The sequence below is a fragment of the Chenopodium album genome, chromosome 16, assembly GCF_948465745.1.
Source record: "Chenopodium album chromosome 16, dcCheAlbu1.1, whole genome shotgun sequence".
NCBI lineage: Eukaryota > Viridiplantae > Streptophyta > Magnoliopsida > Caryophyllales > Amaranthaceae > Chenopodium > Chenopodium album.
The window spans coordinates 31,781,798-31,795,988 of record NC_137849.1 but is presented as its reverse complement, the minus strand read 5'-3'; the positions used below and the strand labels follow the sequence as shown (position 1 = coordinate 31,795,988).

Here is a 14,191-nt window from a genome sequence, read left to right as displayed (position 1 = left end):
TAAAAAAAGGGTAATTTTGTAAAATCACACATAAAACTTACCTTAAAAGGAAAAAAAAAGTTTGTTGCGAGTAATATGTAACGGCCATTTTAGTAATTGTTGCGAGTAATATGTAATGGAGGGAGTATAATTTGTGCGATAGCATTGCACGGGCTGAATACTAGTTTTATACTATATATAGCTCTTACGGCTACATATAGTATTACTCTCTTCGTGTTTTAATAAGTGTTACACTTACCAAATTCGGCCGTATTTTAATAAGTGTTACACTTCCTTTTTTGGCAAAAATCTATATTAAAATATTATACTACCTCCGTTTCATAAAATCTGCAACAAACTAGGATTCACGTTTTTCAAGACAAAATTTGATAAATGTAGATTAACAAAAGTAAGGGTAGGTTATTAAGGGTTAATAAAAAAGTGGGATAATTTGATTAAGCCACCCACCAACAACCAAAACCTCTGCCCCCAACAACCCACCCACCTAACTGCCCACCCTACCACCGTCAACACCCACATTCTCCACCAGTAACATCACCTTCGACCATCGCAGGACCACCCTAGCACTGCCAACACCCACATACTCCAGCAACACGACCACCTTCGACACATTCGACCACCCTCTCACCACCACAAGATCCAAACCATGCCCAAAACCCACCCTACCCAACTCACAACCACCAAAAACCCACCGTGTAACCACCTTCAATCTCACGCACCACCACAAGATTCGAAACCACCAAAAACCCACCACGTTCTCATGCACCACCACCAAGATCCAAAACCCCCACGCACCATAACCACCAAAAACCCCATCCCACCTAACTCGCAGCCACCAAAAACCCCACCCACCTAAGTCGCAGCCACCAAAAACCCCACCCGACCTAAGTCGCGGGCACCAAAAACCCCACCCCACCTAACTACTCCGATTCGAAACCCCATCACCATTTTCGCTTAGATCTGAATTTGAAGGAGGATCGGCGACTTTGATAAGGGAAGCAAGTCCGAAACCCCATCACAATTTTCGCTTAGATCTGAATTTCAAGGAGGACCGGCGACTTTGATAAGGGAAGCAAGAAGCCGGCGACTTTGATCTAGGGAGGAGAAAGTGCCGGTGACTGTCATGAGTAAGAGGCGGTGAGTGTCACGAGTAAGGGGCGGCGATCGTCATGTGGAGCTGGATCTGAGTGGTGGTGGTGGAGTGTGTTGCTGGTGGTTGAGAGGGAGGAGAGAGAAAAGTTGGTGATGTTGGTGGTGGATGTGGGCTATGAGGAAGGAGAGAGAATATGGGTTAGGGTTTAATTATGAATAAATTAATTTAGGTTAATAAGTTAATAGGTGGTTTATTGAAGTTAAGTAAGGGTATGTTGGTAAATTCATACAAATATATTAGGAAAGTTTTTTTTTGTTGTACATAATATGTAGTTTCCGTTTTGGAAAATTGTTGCAGATTTTATGAAACGGAGGTAGTATATCTCTCCTCTCGTGGTCCCCACCCAAACCCACTACTACTTTTTTTTATTATATATTTCTTCTCACATTCATTACTTTTCAATAAACTATTAACCCCAATATCTTTCTTTTATAATTTTTTAATCACAAAGTCTTATATGTGGCTGGCCACGCGGTGTGACCATCCATTATAAGGGTTACTTCATTAGTGTACTAGGGGTTACTCGTTCAGTTTTACAGACGTTACTTCGTCAGTGTTATTGGGGTTACCTAGGGGTTACTTAGTCAGTATTACAGGGGTTACTTGGTCAGTATTATACGAATTACTTTGTTATTTTACAAGTGGCCACATGATGTGACCAGCCACACACAAGACGTATTGTTTTTTAATACTCCAACTATTCAACTTACCTCTTATTTTATTTAAGTTAATTAAATTGCCTAAAACTATTTGGCGGTCAAACTATAACACTTAAAAAAAACATGAAGGAGTAACTAAAAAAACACTTTCTTTTGTTAAAAAGGAGAAGGGGAAAAAAAAAAAAGAAAAAAAAAAGAAAAAAAAAAAAAAAAAAAAACTGTCTTACTACGAGTATTCTTGTTTTCTCAGCGTGTGAATTCCAAGCAACGTTGAAATGGGGGAAGAACTAGAACAACCGAAACAAATGCCAGATTCTGGAGCCCCTGCTTCATTAACACCTGCTCAATTTCTTTCATGGAAACGCCAGAAGGTTATATTCGTTTTTGATTTCTTAAATTTCCCACTTTTTCTTAATGTTGCTTTCAAACCCTAATTTTTCTCTTTTTTGCTGCATAATTTTGTTGACAAATTTCATAATTACGTTCTTTAATTCGTATTAAGTTGAGAATAATTCTTTTTTTTTTTTTTTTTTTTTTTTGGTGGTTATAATTAAACTTTTTTTTGACAAGGTTATAATTAAACTTGGTGTTGCTGTTGTTGGTAAAGTTTTGCTAAAAAATTGAATTTTATAAGAGTGATCTTTAATTTGGTTAAAATTGAGTTATAAATGCAGTAAATTGTTTGTTGCCGCAGCATGCTACTTTCTAGAATCGACAAGATTATTGTGCAATTGATGATTATCTGGGTTTGTCAATGTGAAGTTTATAGATTTATAGTTAGGGTTGTTATTCTAGTTACAATGAATAATTGGAAGCCGGGCTCGTTACGAAAGTAGGAAGGAATTTTCAGCTGAATTTATATCATGATGAGACCTTGGAACTTTCAATTAGGCTAGATCATCGTTTGTTGAGTGTGCTCCTCGAATTCGATTTTCCCATCTTAGTACTGCCGTGTGAAGCGTTAGTAGAGGAAGGGATTTTTAGCTAATGAATTCTCCCTCCATCTTTAATCAACCGCCTACATTTCTAATTTACAGAATTTGCCCTTATCCCTTGGAACGATAGCATTTTTACAATGTATCAATAGTAACATTATATAGTTGGTTGGAGACTGTGATGTGCGGGTACGCCACCCTTAAGCCGTTTCCCGTACCGGGTAAGGGTACGGTACAGATAAGTCTCCATGGCATCCCCTTGAAAATGGGTACGGGAAGTCTTTTTGGGTATGTCTGGGAGTAAATCCGGGGACATTTGGGATAGTTTATGACATCCTCCACCCAAAATCAAGCCCATCCCATAAAAAAAAACCTCTCGTTTACCTTCAATTTGATTCTAGATCTTCTGAACCTTAGAATTGAAGAAGTTCAGATTTGGACAACCCGTTTTTTTTGAATTGAAGAACTTTATTTGCCGTATCCCAGTTACCTGATTGGAAGGGTTTGTAGGATGGAGATCATCATTCGTCTAGCGTATGAACTTATGTGGCTAATAAAATAAGAATAATCTGTATATACACCGCTAACTTTCCTAGGGCTAGAAGCTGAATGAATGGATACAAATTTGCCTTTATGAATTCTTATTCCTATGATATGTGAAGAGTTATATAATTTGTCCTGTATACGCTAAGTAATGATTCTTGTATCTTGAATTCTTGTATTTTGTTCATTAGAGATGGCTTACATACCAACTACAAGGCATCTGTAAGCAGGAAATTTTTTCTCTCTGTATAACCTTTCAGCCTCTTTGCCGTCCACTGCCCTTGAATAATCTGAGACCAATTTCATCAGGCAATGTCTCTGATAAACAAAGCAACATTTCCTTCATTAAATGGTGTTACAAACTCCAGTTTTCTATCCTGTCTGCCATGGTTCGAAAATATAGTTTCGATTGCAATCGCGGGAATGGATTTGATGCATTGATTGTAGACCGTGTCACATTTTTTGCATGCATTTGATTTCAGTGTCTTCTTAGTATTTTAGAGTAGTTGTATACTGTAAGAATAATTAGAGTACAATAGTAGAGGATTAGAGCCATTAGTGGGGAGAGGTAGGGATTCTTTTACTAAATCTCTGAAAGAAGCAACTTTTACGATGTGGCTCAATCGAAATGATGCAGCTTTGTTATGGCATGATATTGTCAACTGTTGAGTGCCTGAGTTGCATAGCTGTAAGGTGAACTAAAGTTGGCAAAATATTTATAAATAAAGTCTACAAATTTAGACAAACCAGGCCTCAAGCTTTGTACTTTTTTTATACTAGAATGTTTTTCTGTTCTGAGGTTTGAAGACTTCTGAAGAGATGTTTTTAACAACCCATGATGCCTCTACTGAAATATCTAGTCCCAAGATTTTTAATTTGATACAAAAAACATATACCAATATGATTCATGTAGTATTTTTCGGTGAGCATAAGTAGCAAAAACCTCTGCAGATGGCTGCCTGATTTTAGAGATCGCTTCTATTATTAGACTTTATCATTTATCAGCAACCAATATGGGAGGGATATGTAAGGAACTTTGCCAAAAAGAAAAAGGTATAATGAAATAAAGGAGAAGAGTAGCTCATGCATTTTGCCTGGTGTCTTGTTGTATGTATTATATATTCTTTTCAGCGTAATGGTTTAGAGATGTTCTTTTGATATGTTGGTTGTAAGATGGACAAAATGTTCTTTACGGAACAAGCCTTTGTATTTGTGGTTTTAGATTTTCAAGTTCATGTTTGTTCAATTGTATGCATAATTTATAATTATTGTATCGATATTTCACAATTTGTGTGTTGTGGATTGCTAATATTTATGTATTTATGTATGACCAATATAAGCTAGTTCGCTTACCTATATAACTATATGTTGCAGGATGCTAATGCATCAGCTCAGAGAGCTGAAGCTGCTAGGAAGCGTGAAGAAGATATAAGAGCTGGGGTTGTGCAAATGAATGGCCGAGAGCTTTTCGTGAATGAACCTTGGGTGTTTGATAATAGTCTTTACTGAATGTCTCTGTTATATTACCTTTCATATGTAATATTAGATTATGTGAAAAGGTTTATATATCTTACTTCCTACTGGTAATTTACTTTCAGGACATAATATATAACTTTTTATGGCATTCCAAGTGTTGGATAAAAAAAATTACTGTACGTATTATTTAAACGTACTAGCTAAATAAAAACTTTTTTGAGAGAATAAGCGTGCTACAGTATGGTGATAAATTTTTTGGGGAAATTCTCATTGGTACACCCGTGGTTTTGACTTTTTCCATTGATACAGTCTTAAATTTTTGCCTTCCCATCGGTACACCCATGGTTTGGTCTTTTTCCCAACCGTGACTAACACCGTTAAAAAGTATTTCATTAAGTTAAAATAATTAAGGGAAAGACTATAATACCCCTTTTAAACATCTAATGTCTCGATTTGCGTGTCAAAAATTGTTCAGTTAAAGTTTTGGGAGTCCTAGTTGTTAAGGATCCAAATTAACCTCGAAATTAGCAAAAAAAAAACGCAAATGTCTCATATGCGTGTCAAAAAATGTCTCGATTTGCGTGCCATTACTTTTTTGTGATAATAATTGTTCGGTTAAGGTTTTAGGAGTCATTTTGACCCTTTATGGGTCTAAGTCGAACTCGAAATTGTCAAAAAACTAACAAAAATATCTCATTTTGCACGTCATGATGTTTCTTTTTTGTTTTGTCATGACATGCAAAACGAGACATTTTCGTTAATTTTTTGACAATTTCGAGTTCGATTTAGATCCTTAAAGGGTCAAAATGACCCCTAAAACATTAATCGAACAATTACTATCACAAAAATATAATAGCACGCAAACCGAGACTTTTTTGACACGCACATGAGACATTTGCGTTATTTTTTTTTTGCTAATTTCGAGGTTTGGATCCTTAAGGACTAACATGACTTCCAAAACTTTAACCGAATAATTTTCGATACGCAAATCGAGATATTAGATATTTAAAAGGGGTATTATAGTCTTTTCCTTAATTGTTTTAACTTAATGAAATACTTTTTAACGGTGTTAGTCACGGTTGGGAAAAAGACTAAACCATGGGTGTAATAATGGGAAGGCAAAAAATTTGGAGTGTATCAATGGGAAAAGTCAAAACCACGGGTGTACCAATGAGAATTTCCCAATTTTTTTATTTCTCAATAAGGAAAAAGATCCTACGAAACCATTATGAAGTTGTCCTAGCCAAACTTTGGGGAGGAGGGAAGGTGAAAAAAATCTACCACCTCTGAAAAACATCTAATATGAATATCTCCGTTTCTTATTATTTTATATAACATAGATAATACATTATGTTCTTTTGTTGCAAATTATAAGAAAAGTAGGAAATATTTTAATTACATGTCTTTGAAGTAAAAAAAAAAGTCAAACCTTTACCATTGGTTAAGTTTTGTTTGGTAGCCTTAACCAATTTTATAGAATGAGATGGCATGATAAACAAGTATAGTACGTGCGTAGATGAACACAGTCAATTTTAGTACACAAATTCTTGATTAAAGTAGACTTTTATTAACTTGTTATAACAAGGTTAAAATAACAAATTATTTAAAGTTACCCTTATATTAAAAAAGTTATCATTTTCCTAACATGATTTTTATCCTTGAAAAACACTTATAATGAAATAGGCTAATCTTATTAGTCTTAAACATATACTTCGTACTTCGTATCCATTAGAAGTTATATATTGAATTACAACAAAGCATTACAAATTCGGTCTTATACAATACTTATTGATTTTAGTATGATCTCATTTTTGGTAATGTTTAAGCGAGTTCAAAATTTTGTTCAAGCATGATCTATACCCTATGTGCATGATTATTAACGTTAACAAACATTATAAAAGAAACTTATCAAGTAAAATTCTAAAAAGGGAAGGGATGGTATGAAGTATCTTGTTGTATTTCCTCAAAAAAAAAAAAAAAAAAAAAAAAAAAAAAAAAAAAAAAAAATCTTGTTGTATACGAGTAAGTATAAATGGCCGTAAAGTTTACCTAACTACTACTTTTAGAACGTCCAAAGTCCTTTATAATCCCATGAAACCATTTTTACTTTGAAAGATAAAATGTCCGTTATGGCCTTATCAATAAGTTTAGCTAGTAAAATCTCTACACTTCACCATCACCTTTTAGCATTGGCAAATTAAACAATTGACACCAAAAAGCTTGCAAATTGAATATTATGGCCTTGACTCGTTGAAACCTTCTTGGATAAGAAAAGCTTGTTTGCCGTCCAAGACTAAACTCTAACAATTTTAGCTGTTTTTTTTTTTTTTTTTTTTTTTTTTTTTTTTTTTTTTTTTTTTTCAGTAAGCCCCTTGGCCAATTAAAAGCCTTATCAAGAGAGCTTTTTGTAAGCTTCATACAATTTAGGTTGCACGAAAACAGATAACGATATATGAAATGCAAAAATGGTAAAATCATTATGACAAATTCACAAGAACACGAAATATATATATATATCACTAAAAAGAGGCAATATTATAGACATACTTGTTCAATTAATAGATAGAAACAAATAGTAAGAAAAAGAAATGCAATAATTTGGGTTGTCATATAGTGTCAAATATGATGTTTATTTTTTGTGGGAAAATGATTTTTCTAAAGTTAAAAAACTATCTATGCCTTTGAGTTTTATGTTTTGTTTAAGTTTCGAAAAAGTTTAGAAGTTTCAGAAATGTAAATAGGGTTATAAACAAATGTTCGAGCTTGTCCCCATTGATATCAGTTATTAACAAAAACGTGTTAATATCATCAATTTTTCTCTCTACTCCCCTCACATGGCCAATTTTTCATTCTCTCTCTTCCATTCTCATGGCTACTACTTCCTTCTCTCTCCTCCACTCCCATGGGTATGCCCAAGATAGACCACCCTCGCGGTTCAAAAGCGGCCCATTTCTTTCTATCTCCTCCATTCCCATGGCTAGCTATGCCCAAGATCGACCACCTTCGCGGATCAAAAGCGGCCGGTTGGCCGGCCAGCCAAACAAAAGACACCCTAGTAGCAAATTATGAAAATTGGGCCCATACAAACCCCTTAGGAAAGGGATTAGCTCGTACTTGTGGTGTTAGTTGCGAGGGTCGAATGGTGGTGCTCGGTCGGCTGGTGGTACTAGAGAATGTGCGGTGGTCGACTGGTGAAGGTAAAGGGAGGTCGTGCGGTGGTCGGCTGGGGTCGACTAGTGAAGCTAAAGGTTGTCGGTGGTCGGTTAGTGAAGCGGCAGGTGGTGCTGCAGGCTGTACGGTGGTGATAGAGGAGAGAGAAAGGGGGTGTGGCTGCTAAATTTACAAAATTACCCTTAGTATGGCTGCTAAATTTACAAAATTGGCTTTGATATTAACAAGTTTTGTTGATATCTGATATCAACTTGTATTTTCTCCAAATGTTCACCTTAAACAGAATTTCTAAGCATCATAGTACAAGTAAAACTACCTATTGTTTAGGGTAAAAATAACCCATATACGTGGTCCAATCCCGTAGCGACACGTGGCCCAGTCAAAGGGCGACACATGTCCCTATGGGAAGATGACGCGTGTCCAAGGCTCAAAAGAGCACCTGAAATCAGCATAGAAAGACCTTATTGCATCATAGCCCAAATCCCGAGAGATATTCTTGAAAGCCGCAAAACGACGCCTCGTATTACATGTGGCACCTCCTGATTGCGCAGCCAATCATGTCACGGAATTTTAGGGTACAAACCCTAAAGGGGCACAAACTCCCACCCCTATAATTACCCCAATCATTTATGAAGGGAGGGGTGGATTACGACATTACATAAAAAAAGCATAAAATAGCTCCAACTTCTCTCTACTTTCTCTCTCTAGCCTTTCCGTTTCAGATCTCTAACTTGATCGTCGGAGGAGAATATTCCGATAAAGGAATTCGTTTATTTTGCAGGTGTCCGAATCTCATTGCCTGAAGAGCGCGACCAGTATCCGAGGAAATCCAAAAAACACCCGAAACATTTGGCGCCGTCTGTGGGGATACTCGTCCGTTATGGCAATAGATAGTCAGACACCTAATACCAGCCCTCGTCCAGGCGAGGACGGTCATGTAGAGGATATAGTCCCTACAATCCATTCCAGTAATCCTTTGACCGCCTCATTTCAAGAGGCCGATGATCCTCCAGTTACTGCTGCTTCCTTGCAGGCCGCACTCAACAAACTTCGGAAGGAGTTTGAGAGCAACCGAGCTTCTACCTCTAGGCAGCCGCCCAGAAAAGAGGGAGAAAGAGCTCCAAAGAAAACTCAGAACAGAGCAACCAAAATGCAACAGATGCTGGGAACACCCCATTTGGCCGGCCGAATGGAAGGTCTCTTAGGGTGCCACGGACGAATTTGTCTAGTCTGTTGGCGAAAACCCAGTCGGCTGGGGGGAGGGGCAGACAGCCTCGAAGAGAGGAGACAGAGCCGTCTCGACGCTGGAAGGACATAAGAGACTACCTTCGGCATAAACAACGGGAACGTGCCGCTCACTCAGACACGACCTCCACTCCCACAATGTCGGATGAATTTTCTAACCACTCTCTTTCCCAACATAGCAACTCGACCATCTCCAGCAGGAGTCAGGCTGTTCGTACTCTAACCCCCATTCCTGTACAACCGCTTCAGTATCAGCCCCCCCAGGGTTTCAACGACATTCTGCAGCCGAGTCCCCAAGTCTTCGGATAATATGGACCATTTGGCCAAACGTTCGGCCAGACTCCCTATTTGGCCGGACAGTCCGTGCAACCCCAGCCAATTGATTGGCAGATGCGTTTGCTGACTCTTGGAGATAAGCTGCCTCCGTTTTCGTAAGAAATTTTAAGCGCTCCTCAGCCGCCAAAGGTGAAGAGTGTACTTGTGGGAGCCTATGATGGTACGGGTAACCCCGAGGAACATATCACTTCGTACAGAAACCTGATGTACTTACAAAGCGTAGATGACGCTACCTGGTGCAAATGCTTCCCGGCCACTTTGAAGGGTGTGACATAGGATTGGTTCAATAGCCTTCCGGCCGGGTGTATCACTTGCTTTACCACACTCCGTTTGTTGTTCGTGGGGAATTTCTCTTACACCATACCACCTCGAAAGACAAGTCTTAATTTGGCAACAATTGTGCAAGGAAAAAATGAGGGCCTACGTTCGTACGTCCAAAGATTTAACCAAGAAAAAGCCCATATTCATAATCTGCCGGATGAAATGGCTTACTCTGAATTTCTCCGGGGATTAAGGCATACAGGTTTTAAGTTTTATTTGGTAAGAAAAAAGGTTCGGACATACGCAGGCGTTTTGCGGGAAGCCGAGGCCTACATTGAAGCAGCCGACTTTTGTTCGCTTACAAAAGCAGAGGCGCCGGCCAAGGGGGCTGAGAAGAAACAATCTACTCAGCAAGACTCGGCCGGTAAAAAGAAGGAAGGAAGAAAAAGGAAAGAAGTTAGGGTGGCCGACGGCTAACAACCAAAATAAAAGAAAGTCAAGACGTACGAGCCCCAGTACGAGTTCAACAAGGATTGTTACTCTATCTTGATGGAAATCAAGGATAAGTTCAAGTTTGAAAAGCCCCAACCGTTAAGAGGCTCGGCCCAATACAGGAACAAAAACAAGTACTGCCACTACCACAAAGATGTGGGGCATGACACGAACGATTGTATCAATCTGAAGAGACTGTTGGACAAGCTAGCCGAAAAGGGCATGCTGAACTCTTATGTGATGAAGCCCAAATTCACTTAAACACAGACAGAGAATACGTCTGAAAAGAAAAAGAAAAATGACAAGGAAGATGATGGGAATAGTACCGATTCAGGCTTTGTGGCTGTAATATCGGGAGGATTCGCCTCAGGCGGCCCCACCATGAAGGGAATTAAGCAGAACGCCTGGAACTTGGGAAAGGTGATGCAGGCGGATGCGGTGAAGGTCGAAACCTTCTCCGAAGTAACCGTTATTGAGGCCGACCGGGGGGAGGTCAAAGCCCTGCACAACGATCCTATGGTGTTCATCATGAAGATAGCCAACTTGAAAGTGGGCCGAATATTGATAGATACGGGCAGCTCATTCGATATTATCAGCCTGGCCGCCCTGAAGAATTTAAAGTTCCTAGAAGATGCTCTGAAAGACATCACTCATCCCTTAGTGGGGTTTGGAGGAAGCATCATTCACCCAGTCGGACAGATAGATTTGCCCGTCCGATTTGGGAAGAAAGGGGAAGGAAGGGATATGGTCGTCCGATTCTTAGTGGTGAAAGAATTGACTGGCTATAATGTCATACTCGGTCGTCCCACCCTAAATGCTGCAAAGGCCGTGATCGTCCCCCATTTGATGCTGTTGAAGTTTGAGCGATCGGACGGAAAAATTGCTTCGATTCAAGGAAGTTAGAAAATGGCAAAAGAATGTAATCAGCTAGCTGTTAAGCCAACTATTCGTGGACATGGAACACTGTCCGAGTCAAAAGGGGAAGAACCCCCACTCCAAGCATACCAGGTCGGCCAAAAGCGAAAGCGGGCCATGGCCGACCAGGCATAGCAGTTAATGACCGTCGGTCAGCTTGAAGAGCTTAGACCCCAACCGGCCGGCGATCATCAAGATGTAGTGCTCGACCCCGATCAACCAGGTTGGACGGTCAGTGTAGGCACTATAGCTATGGGTCTGCTTGGAGATGAGGTAGTTCAGTTGTTGAGAGAGTTTAAAGATGTGTTTGCGTTCGAAGTTAGTGAAATGCCAGGCATAAGCCCTAACCTGGCCGTGCACAAGTTGGTTGTGAACCCAGTCATTAAACCTGTCCGCCAGAAGAAAAGAAATCATGGAGAAGAGAGGAATCAAGCGGCCGTAGCTGAAGTGAAAAAGCTGTTGGACGCTGGTTTCATTCGGCAATGCTACTACCCAGATTGGGTAGCTAACGTAGTTCTTGTGAAATAGCCGAATAGGACTTGGAGGATGTGCATGGACTATACAGATTTGAACAAGGCATGCCCTAATGATAGCTTTCCCTTGCCTATAATTGACCGCCTAGTTGATTCCACGGCCGGGCATGCCCTAATGAGCTTCATGGACGCATACTCCGGATTCCATCAAATTCCCCTATGGGAAGAAGATCAAGAGAAAACTGCATTTGTGACCGAGTAGGGGTTGTACTATTACAGAGTTATGCCATTCGGCCTCAAGAATGCCCCTGCTACATTTCAGCGGCTGGTTAATACAGTCTTTAGAGATCAACTCGACCGGAATATGGAGGCGTACATTGATGACATGATTGTCAAGTCAAAGGAGCCGGCCGACCATCTAAATGATCTTCGAGAAACATTTACCGAACTCAGGCGACATAAGATGATGTTAAACCCGAAGAAATGTGTCTTTGGCGTCGAGTCTGGTAAATTTCTCGGATTTTTTATTGATCAACGTGGAATCGAGGCTAACCCTGAAAAAATTCAAGCCGTCTTGGACATGAAGTCTCCAAGAACAATTAAAGAGGTGCAAAGATTGACCGGCTGTTTAGCAGCACCCGGTCGATTTCTGTCAAGATTAGGGGACAAATGCCGATACTTTTTTCAAACTATAAAAAAGAAAGCCGTGTTTAAGTGGACGGAAGAAGCTGAGGAAGCATTCATACAGTTAAAAAGTCATCTGTATACATTGCCTTGGCTCGTCAGTCCACTCAAGAATGAGAAGTTGTACATTTATCTCGCCATCTCAGAACACTCTTTAAGTGTCTTCCTACTTGCTGAAAGGGACGGCTACCAGATCCCAGTCTATTTTATCAGTCATGTGTTACACAACGCCGAGCTTAGGTATCCCCCTGTTGAAAAGTTTGGTCTAGCATTGTACATGGCATTAAAGAAGCTACGGCCGTACTTCCTAGCACATTCAATTGTGGTCTACACAGATCAACCACTCAAGAAGCCGTTTGCAACTTTAGAAGCTAGTGGCCGCATGCTTATATAAGCTTTAGAGCTGAGAGGCTTTGACATCACGTTCGAGCCCAGGAAAGCTATAAAGGGGCAGGCCTTTGCTGATTTTTTGGCTGAGATGACACGGCCAGACTTACAACCGGCTGGAGACCAGATCTGGAAAGTATATGTAGATGGTAGTGCAACGGCGGCTGGGTGTGGCGCTGGGATTATCTGTCAATCTCCAGAGGGAGATAAGTTTGAATATGCAATGAGATTTCAGTTCCAAGCCTCCAATAATGGGGCTGAGTATGAAGCGTTGCTGGCCGGCCTTAGAGTGTTTAAGGCGGCAGGGGCAACTAAAGTTGATATGAGCTTGGATTCCTAGCTTATAGTCAACCAACTTAATGGTAACTTTGAAGCCAAGGAGCCGGCCATGATGAAATACTTGCAAATGGTAAAAGAAGAAGCCAAGGGTCTAGAGCACTTTACCCTGCAGCAAGTCCCCCGTTCGTCCAATCATCAAGCGGACGCCCTCTCCAAATTAGCATCCTTGGCATCATGTGATACTCCCAGATCAGTGTTTTGGGGAGTAAAGGAAAAGAGGAGTATTGATGCTGAGCCAGTACTGATCATTGATAGAAGCTCAACTTGGATGGATGGAATCATTTCCCACCTTAGGGATGGATTGCTCCCGGCCGATCCGAAAGAGAGTTGGCTGATGAAAAAGAGAGCGGCCTGGTTCGAGATGAAGAAGGGGGAGTTATTTAAGAAAGCTTTTGTGAAGCCTTATCTGAAGTGTATTACCCCTGAGAAGGGGCATGATGTGCTGGACGACCTTCACCAGGGGCATTGCGATTCCCACATTGGAGGACGAGCTTTGGCTGAAAAGGCCACCCACTTAGGATACTACTGGCCGAGCCTGAAATCAGACGCCATGAAAATGGTAAAGAAATGTGACAAGTGCCAGAGGTTTGTAACCCTAATTCATCGCCCAGCCAACAGTTTGTCGGCCATAAGTAGTCCGCTCCCCTTTGCAAAATGGGGCATGGACATCTTGGGTCCGTATACACCAGCATCTGGTCAAAAGCGATATGTGTTGGTAGCAGTAGACTACTTCACGAAGTGGGTTGAGGCCGAGGCCGTCCAGGGCATTAAGTGGACGGATGTGTCAGCTTTCATATGGAAGAACATAATTACCCGCTATGGAGTACCTCAGTCAATGGTGTTCGATAACGGGCCCCAGTTTGAAACACGCCAGCTCAAGGGATGGTTGGGAGACCAGGGCATAGCTCAATGCTTTGCCTTAATCGGCCGACCACAAGCCAACGGCCAAGTAGAAGCCTATAACAAGTTGATCTCCAATGGTATCAAGCACAAGCTTGAAAAAGCAGGCGGCCTATGGGCCGATGAGTTGGTTAATGTGTTATGGTCTATACGAACAATAGCAAAAAGTTCCACAGGGGAGACTCCATTCTTTATGGTCTATGGTGCCGAGGCAGTTCTCCC

General features: G+C 40.6%; 1 long non-coding RNA gene across 1 annotated transcript; it reads left to right on the top strand.

Moving 5' to 3' along the window:
* The first annotated feature begins 2,025 nt into the window (after nucleotides 1-2,025).
* On the top strand, nucleotides 2,026-4,914 carry LOC145585114 (uncharacterized). The gene is made up of 2 exons (XR_014100563.1): nucleotides 2,026-2,183; nucleotides 4,665-4,914. It is a non-coding gene; the product is annotated as an uncharacterized LOC145585114 (long non-coding RNA).
* Nucleotides 4,915-14,191: the final 9,277 nt, after the last annotated feature.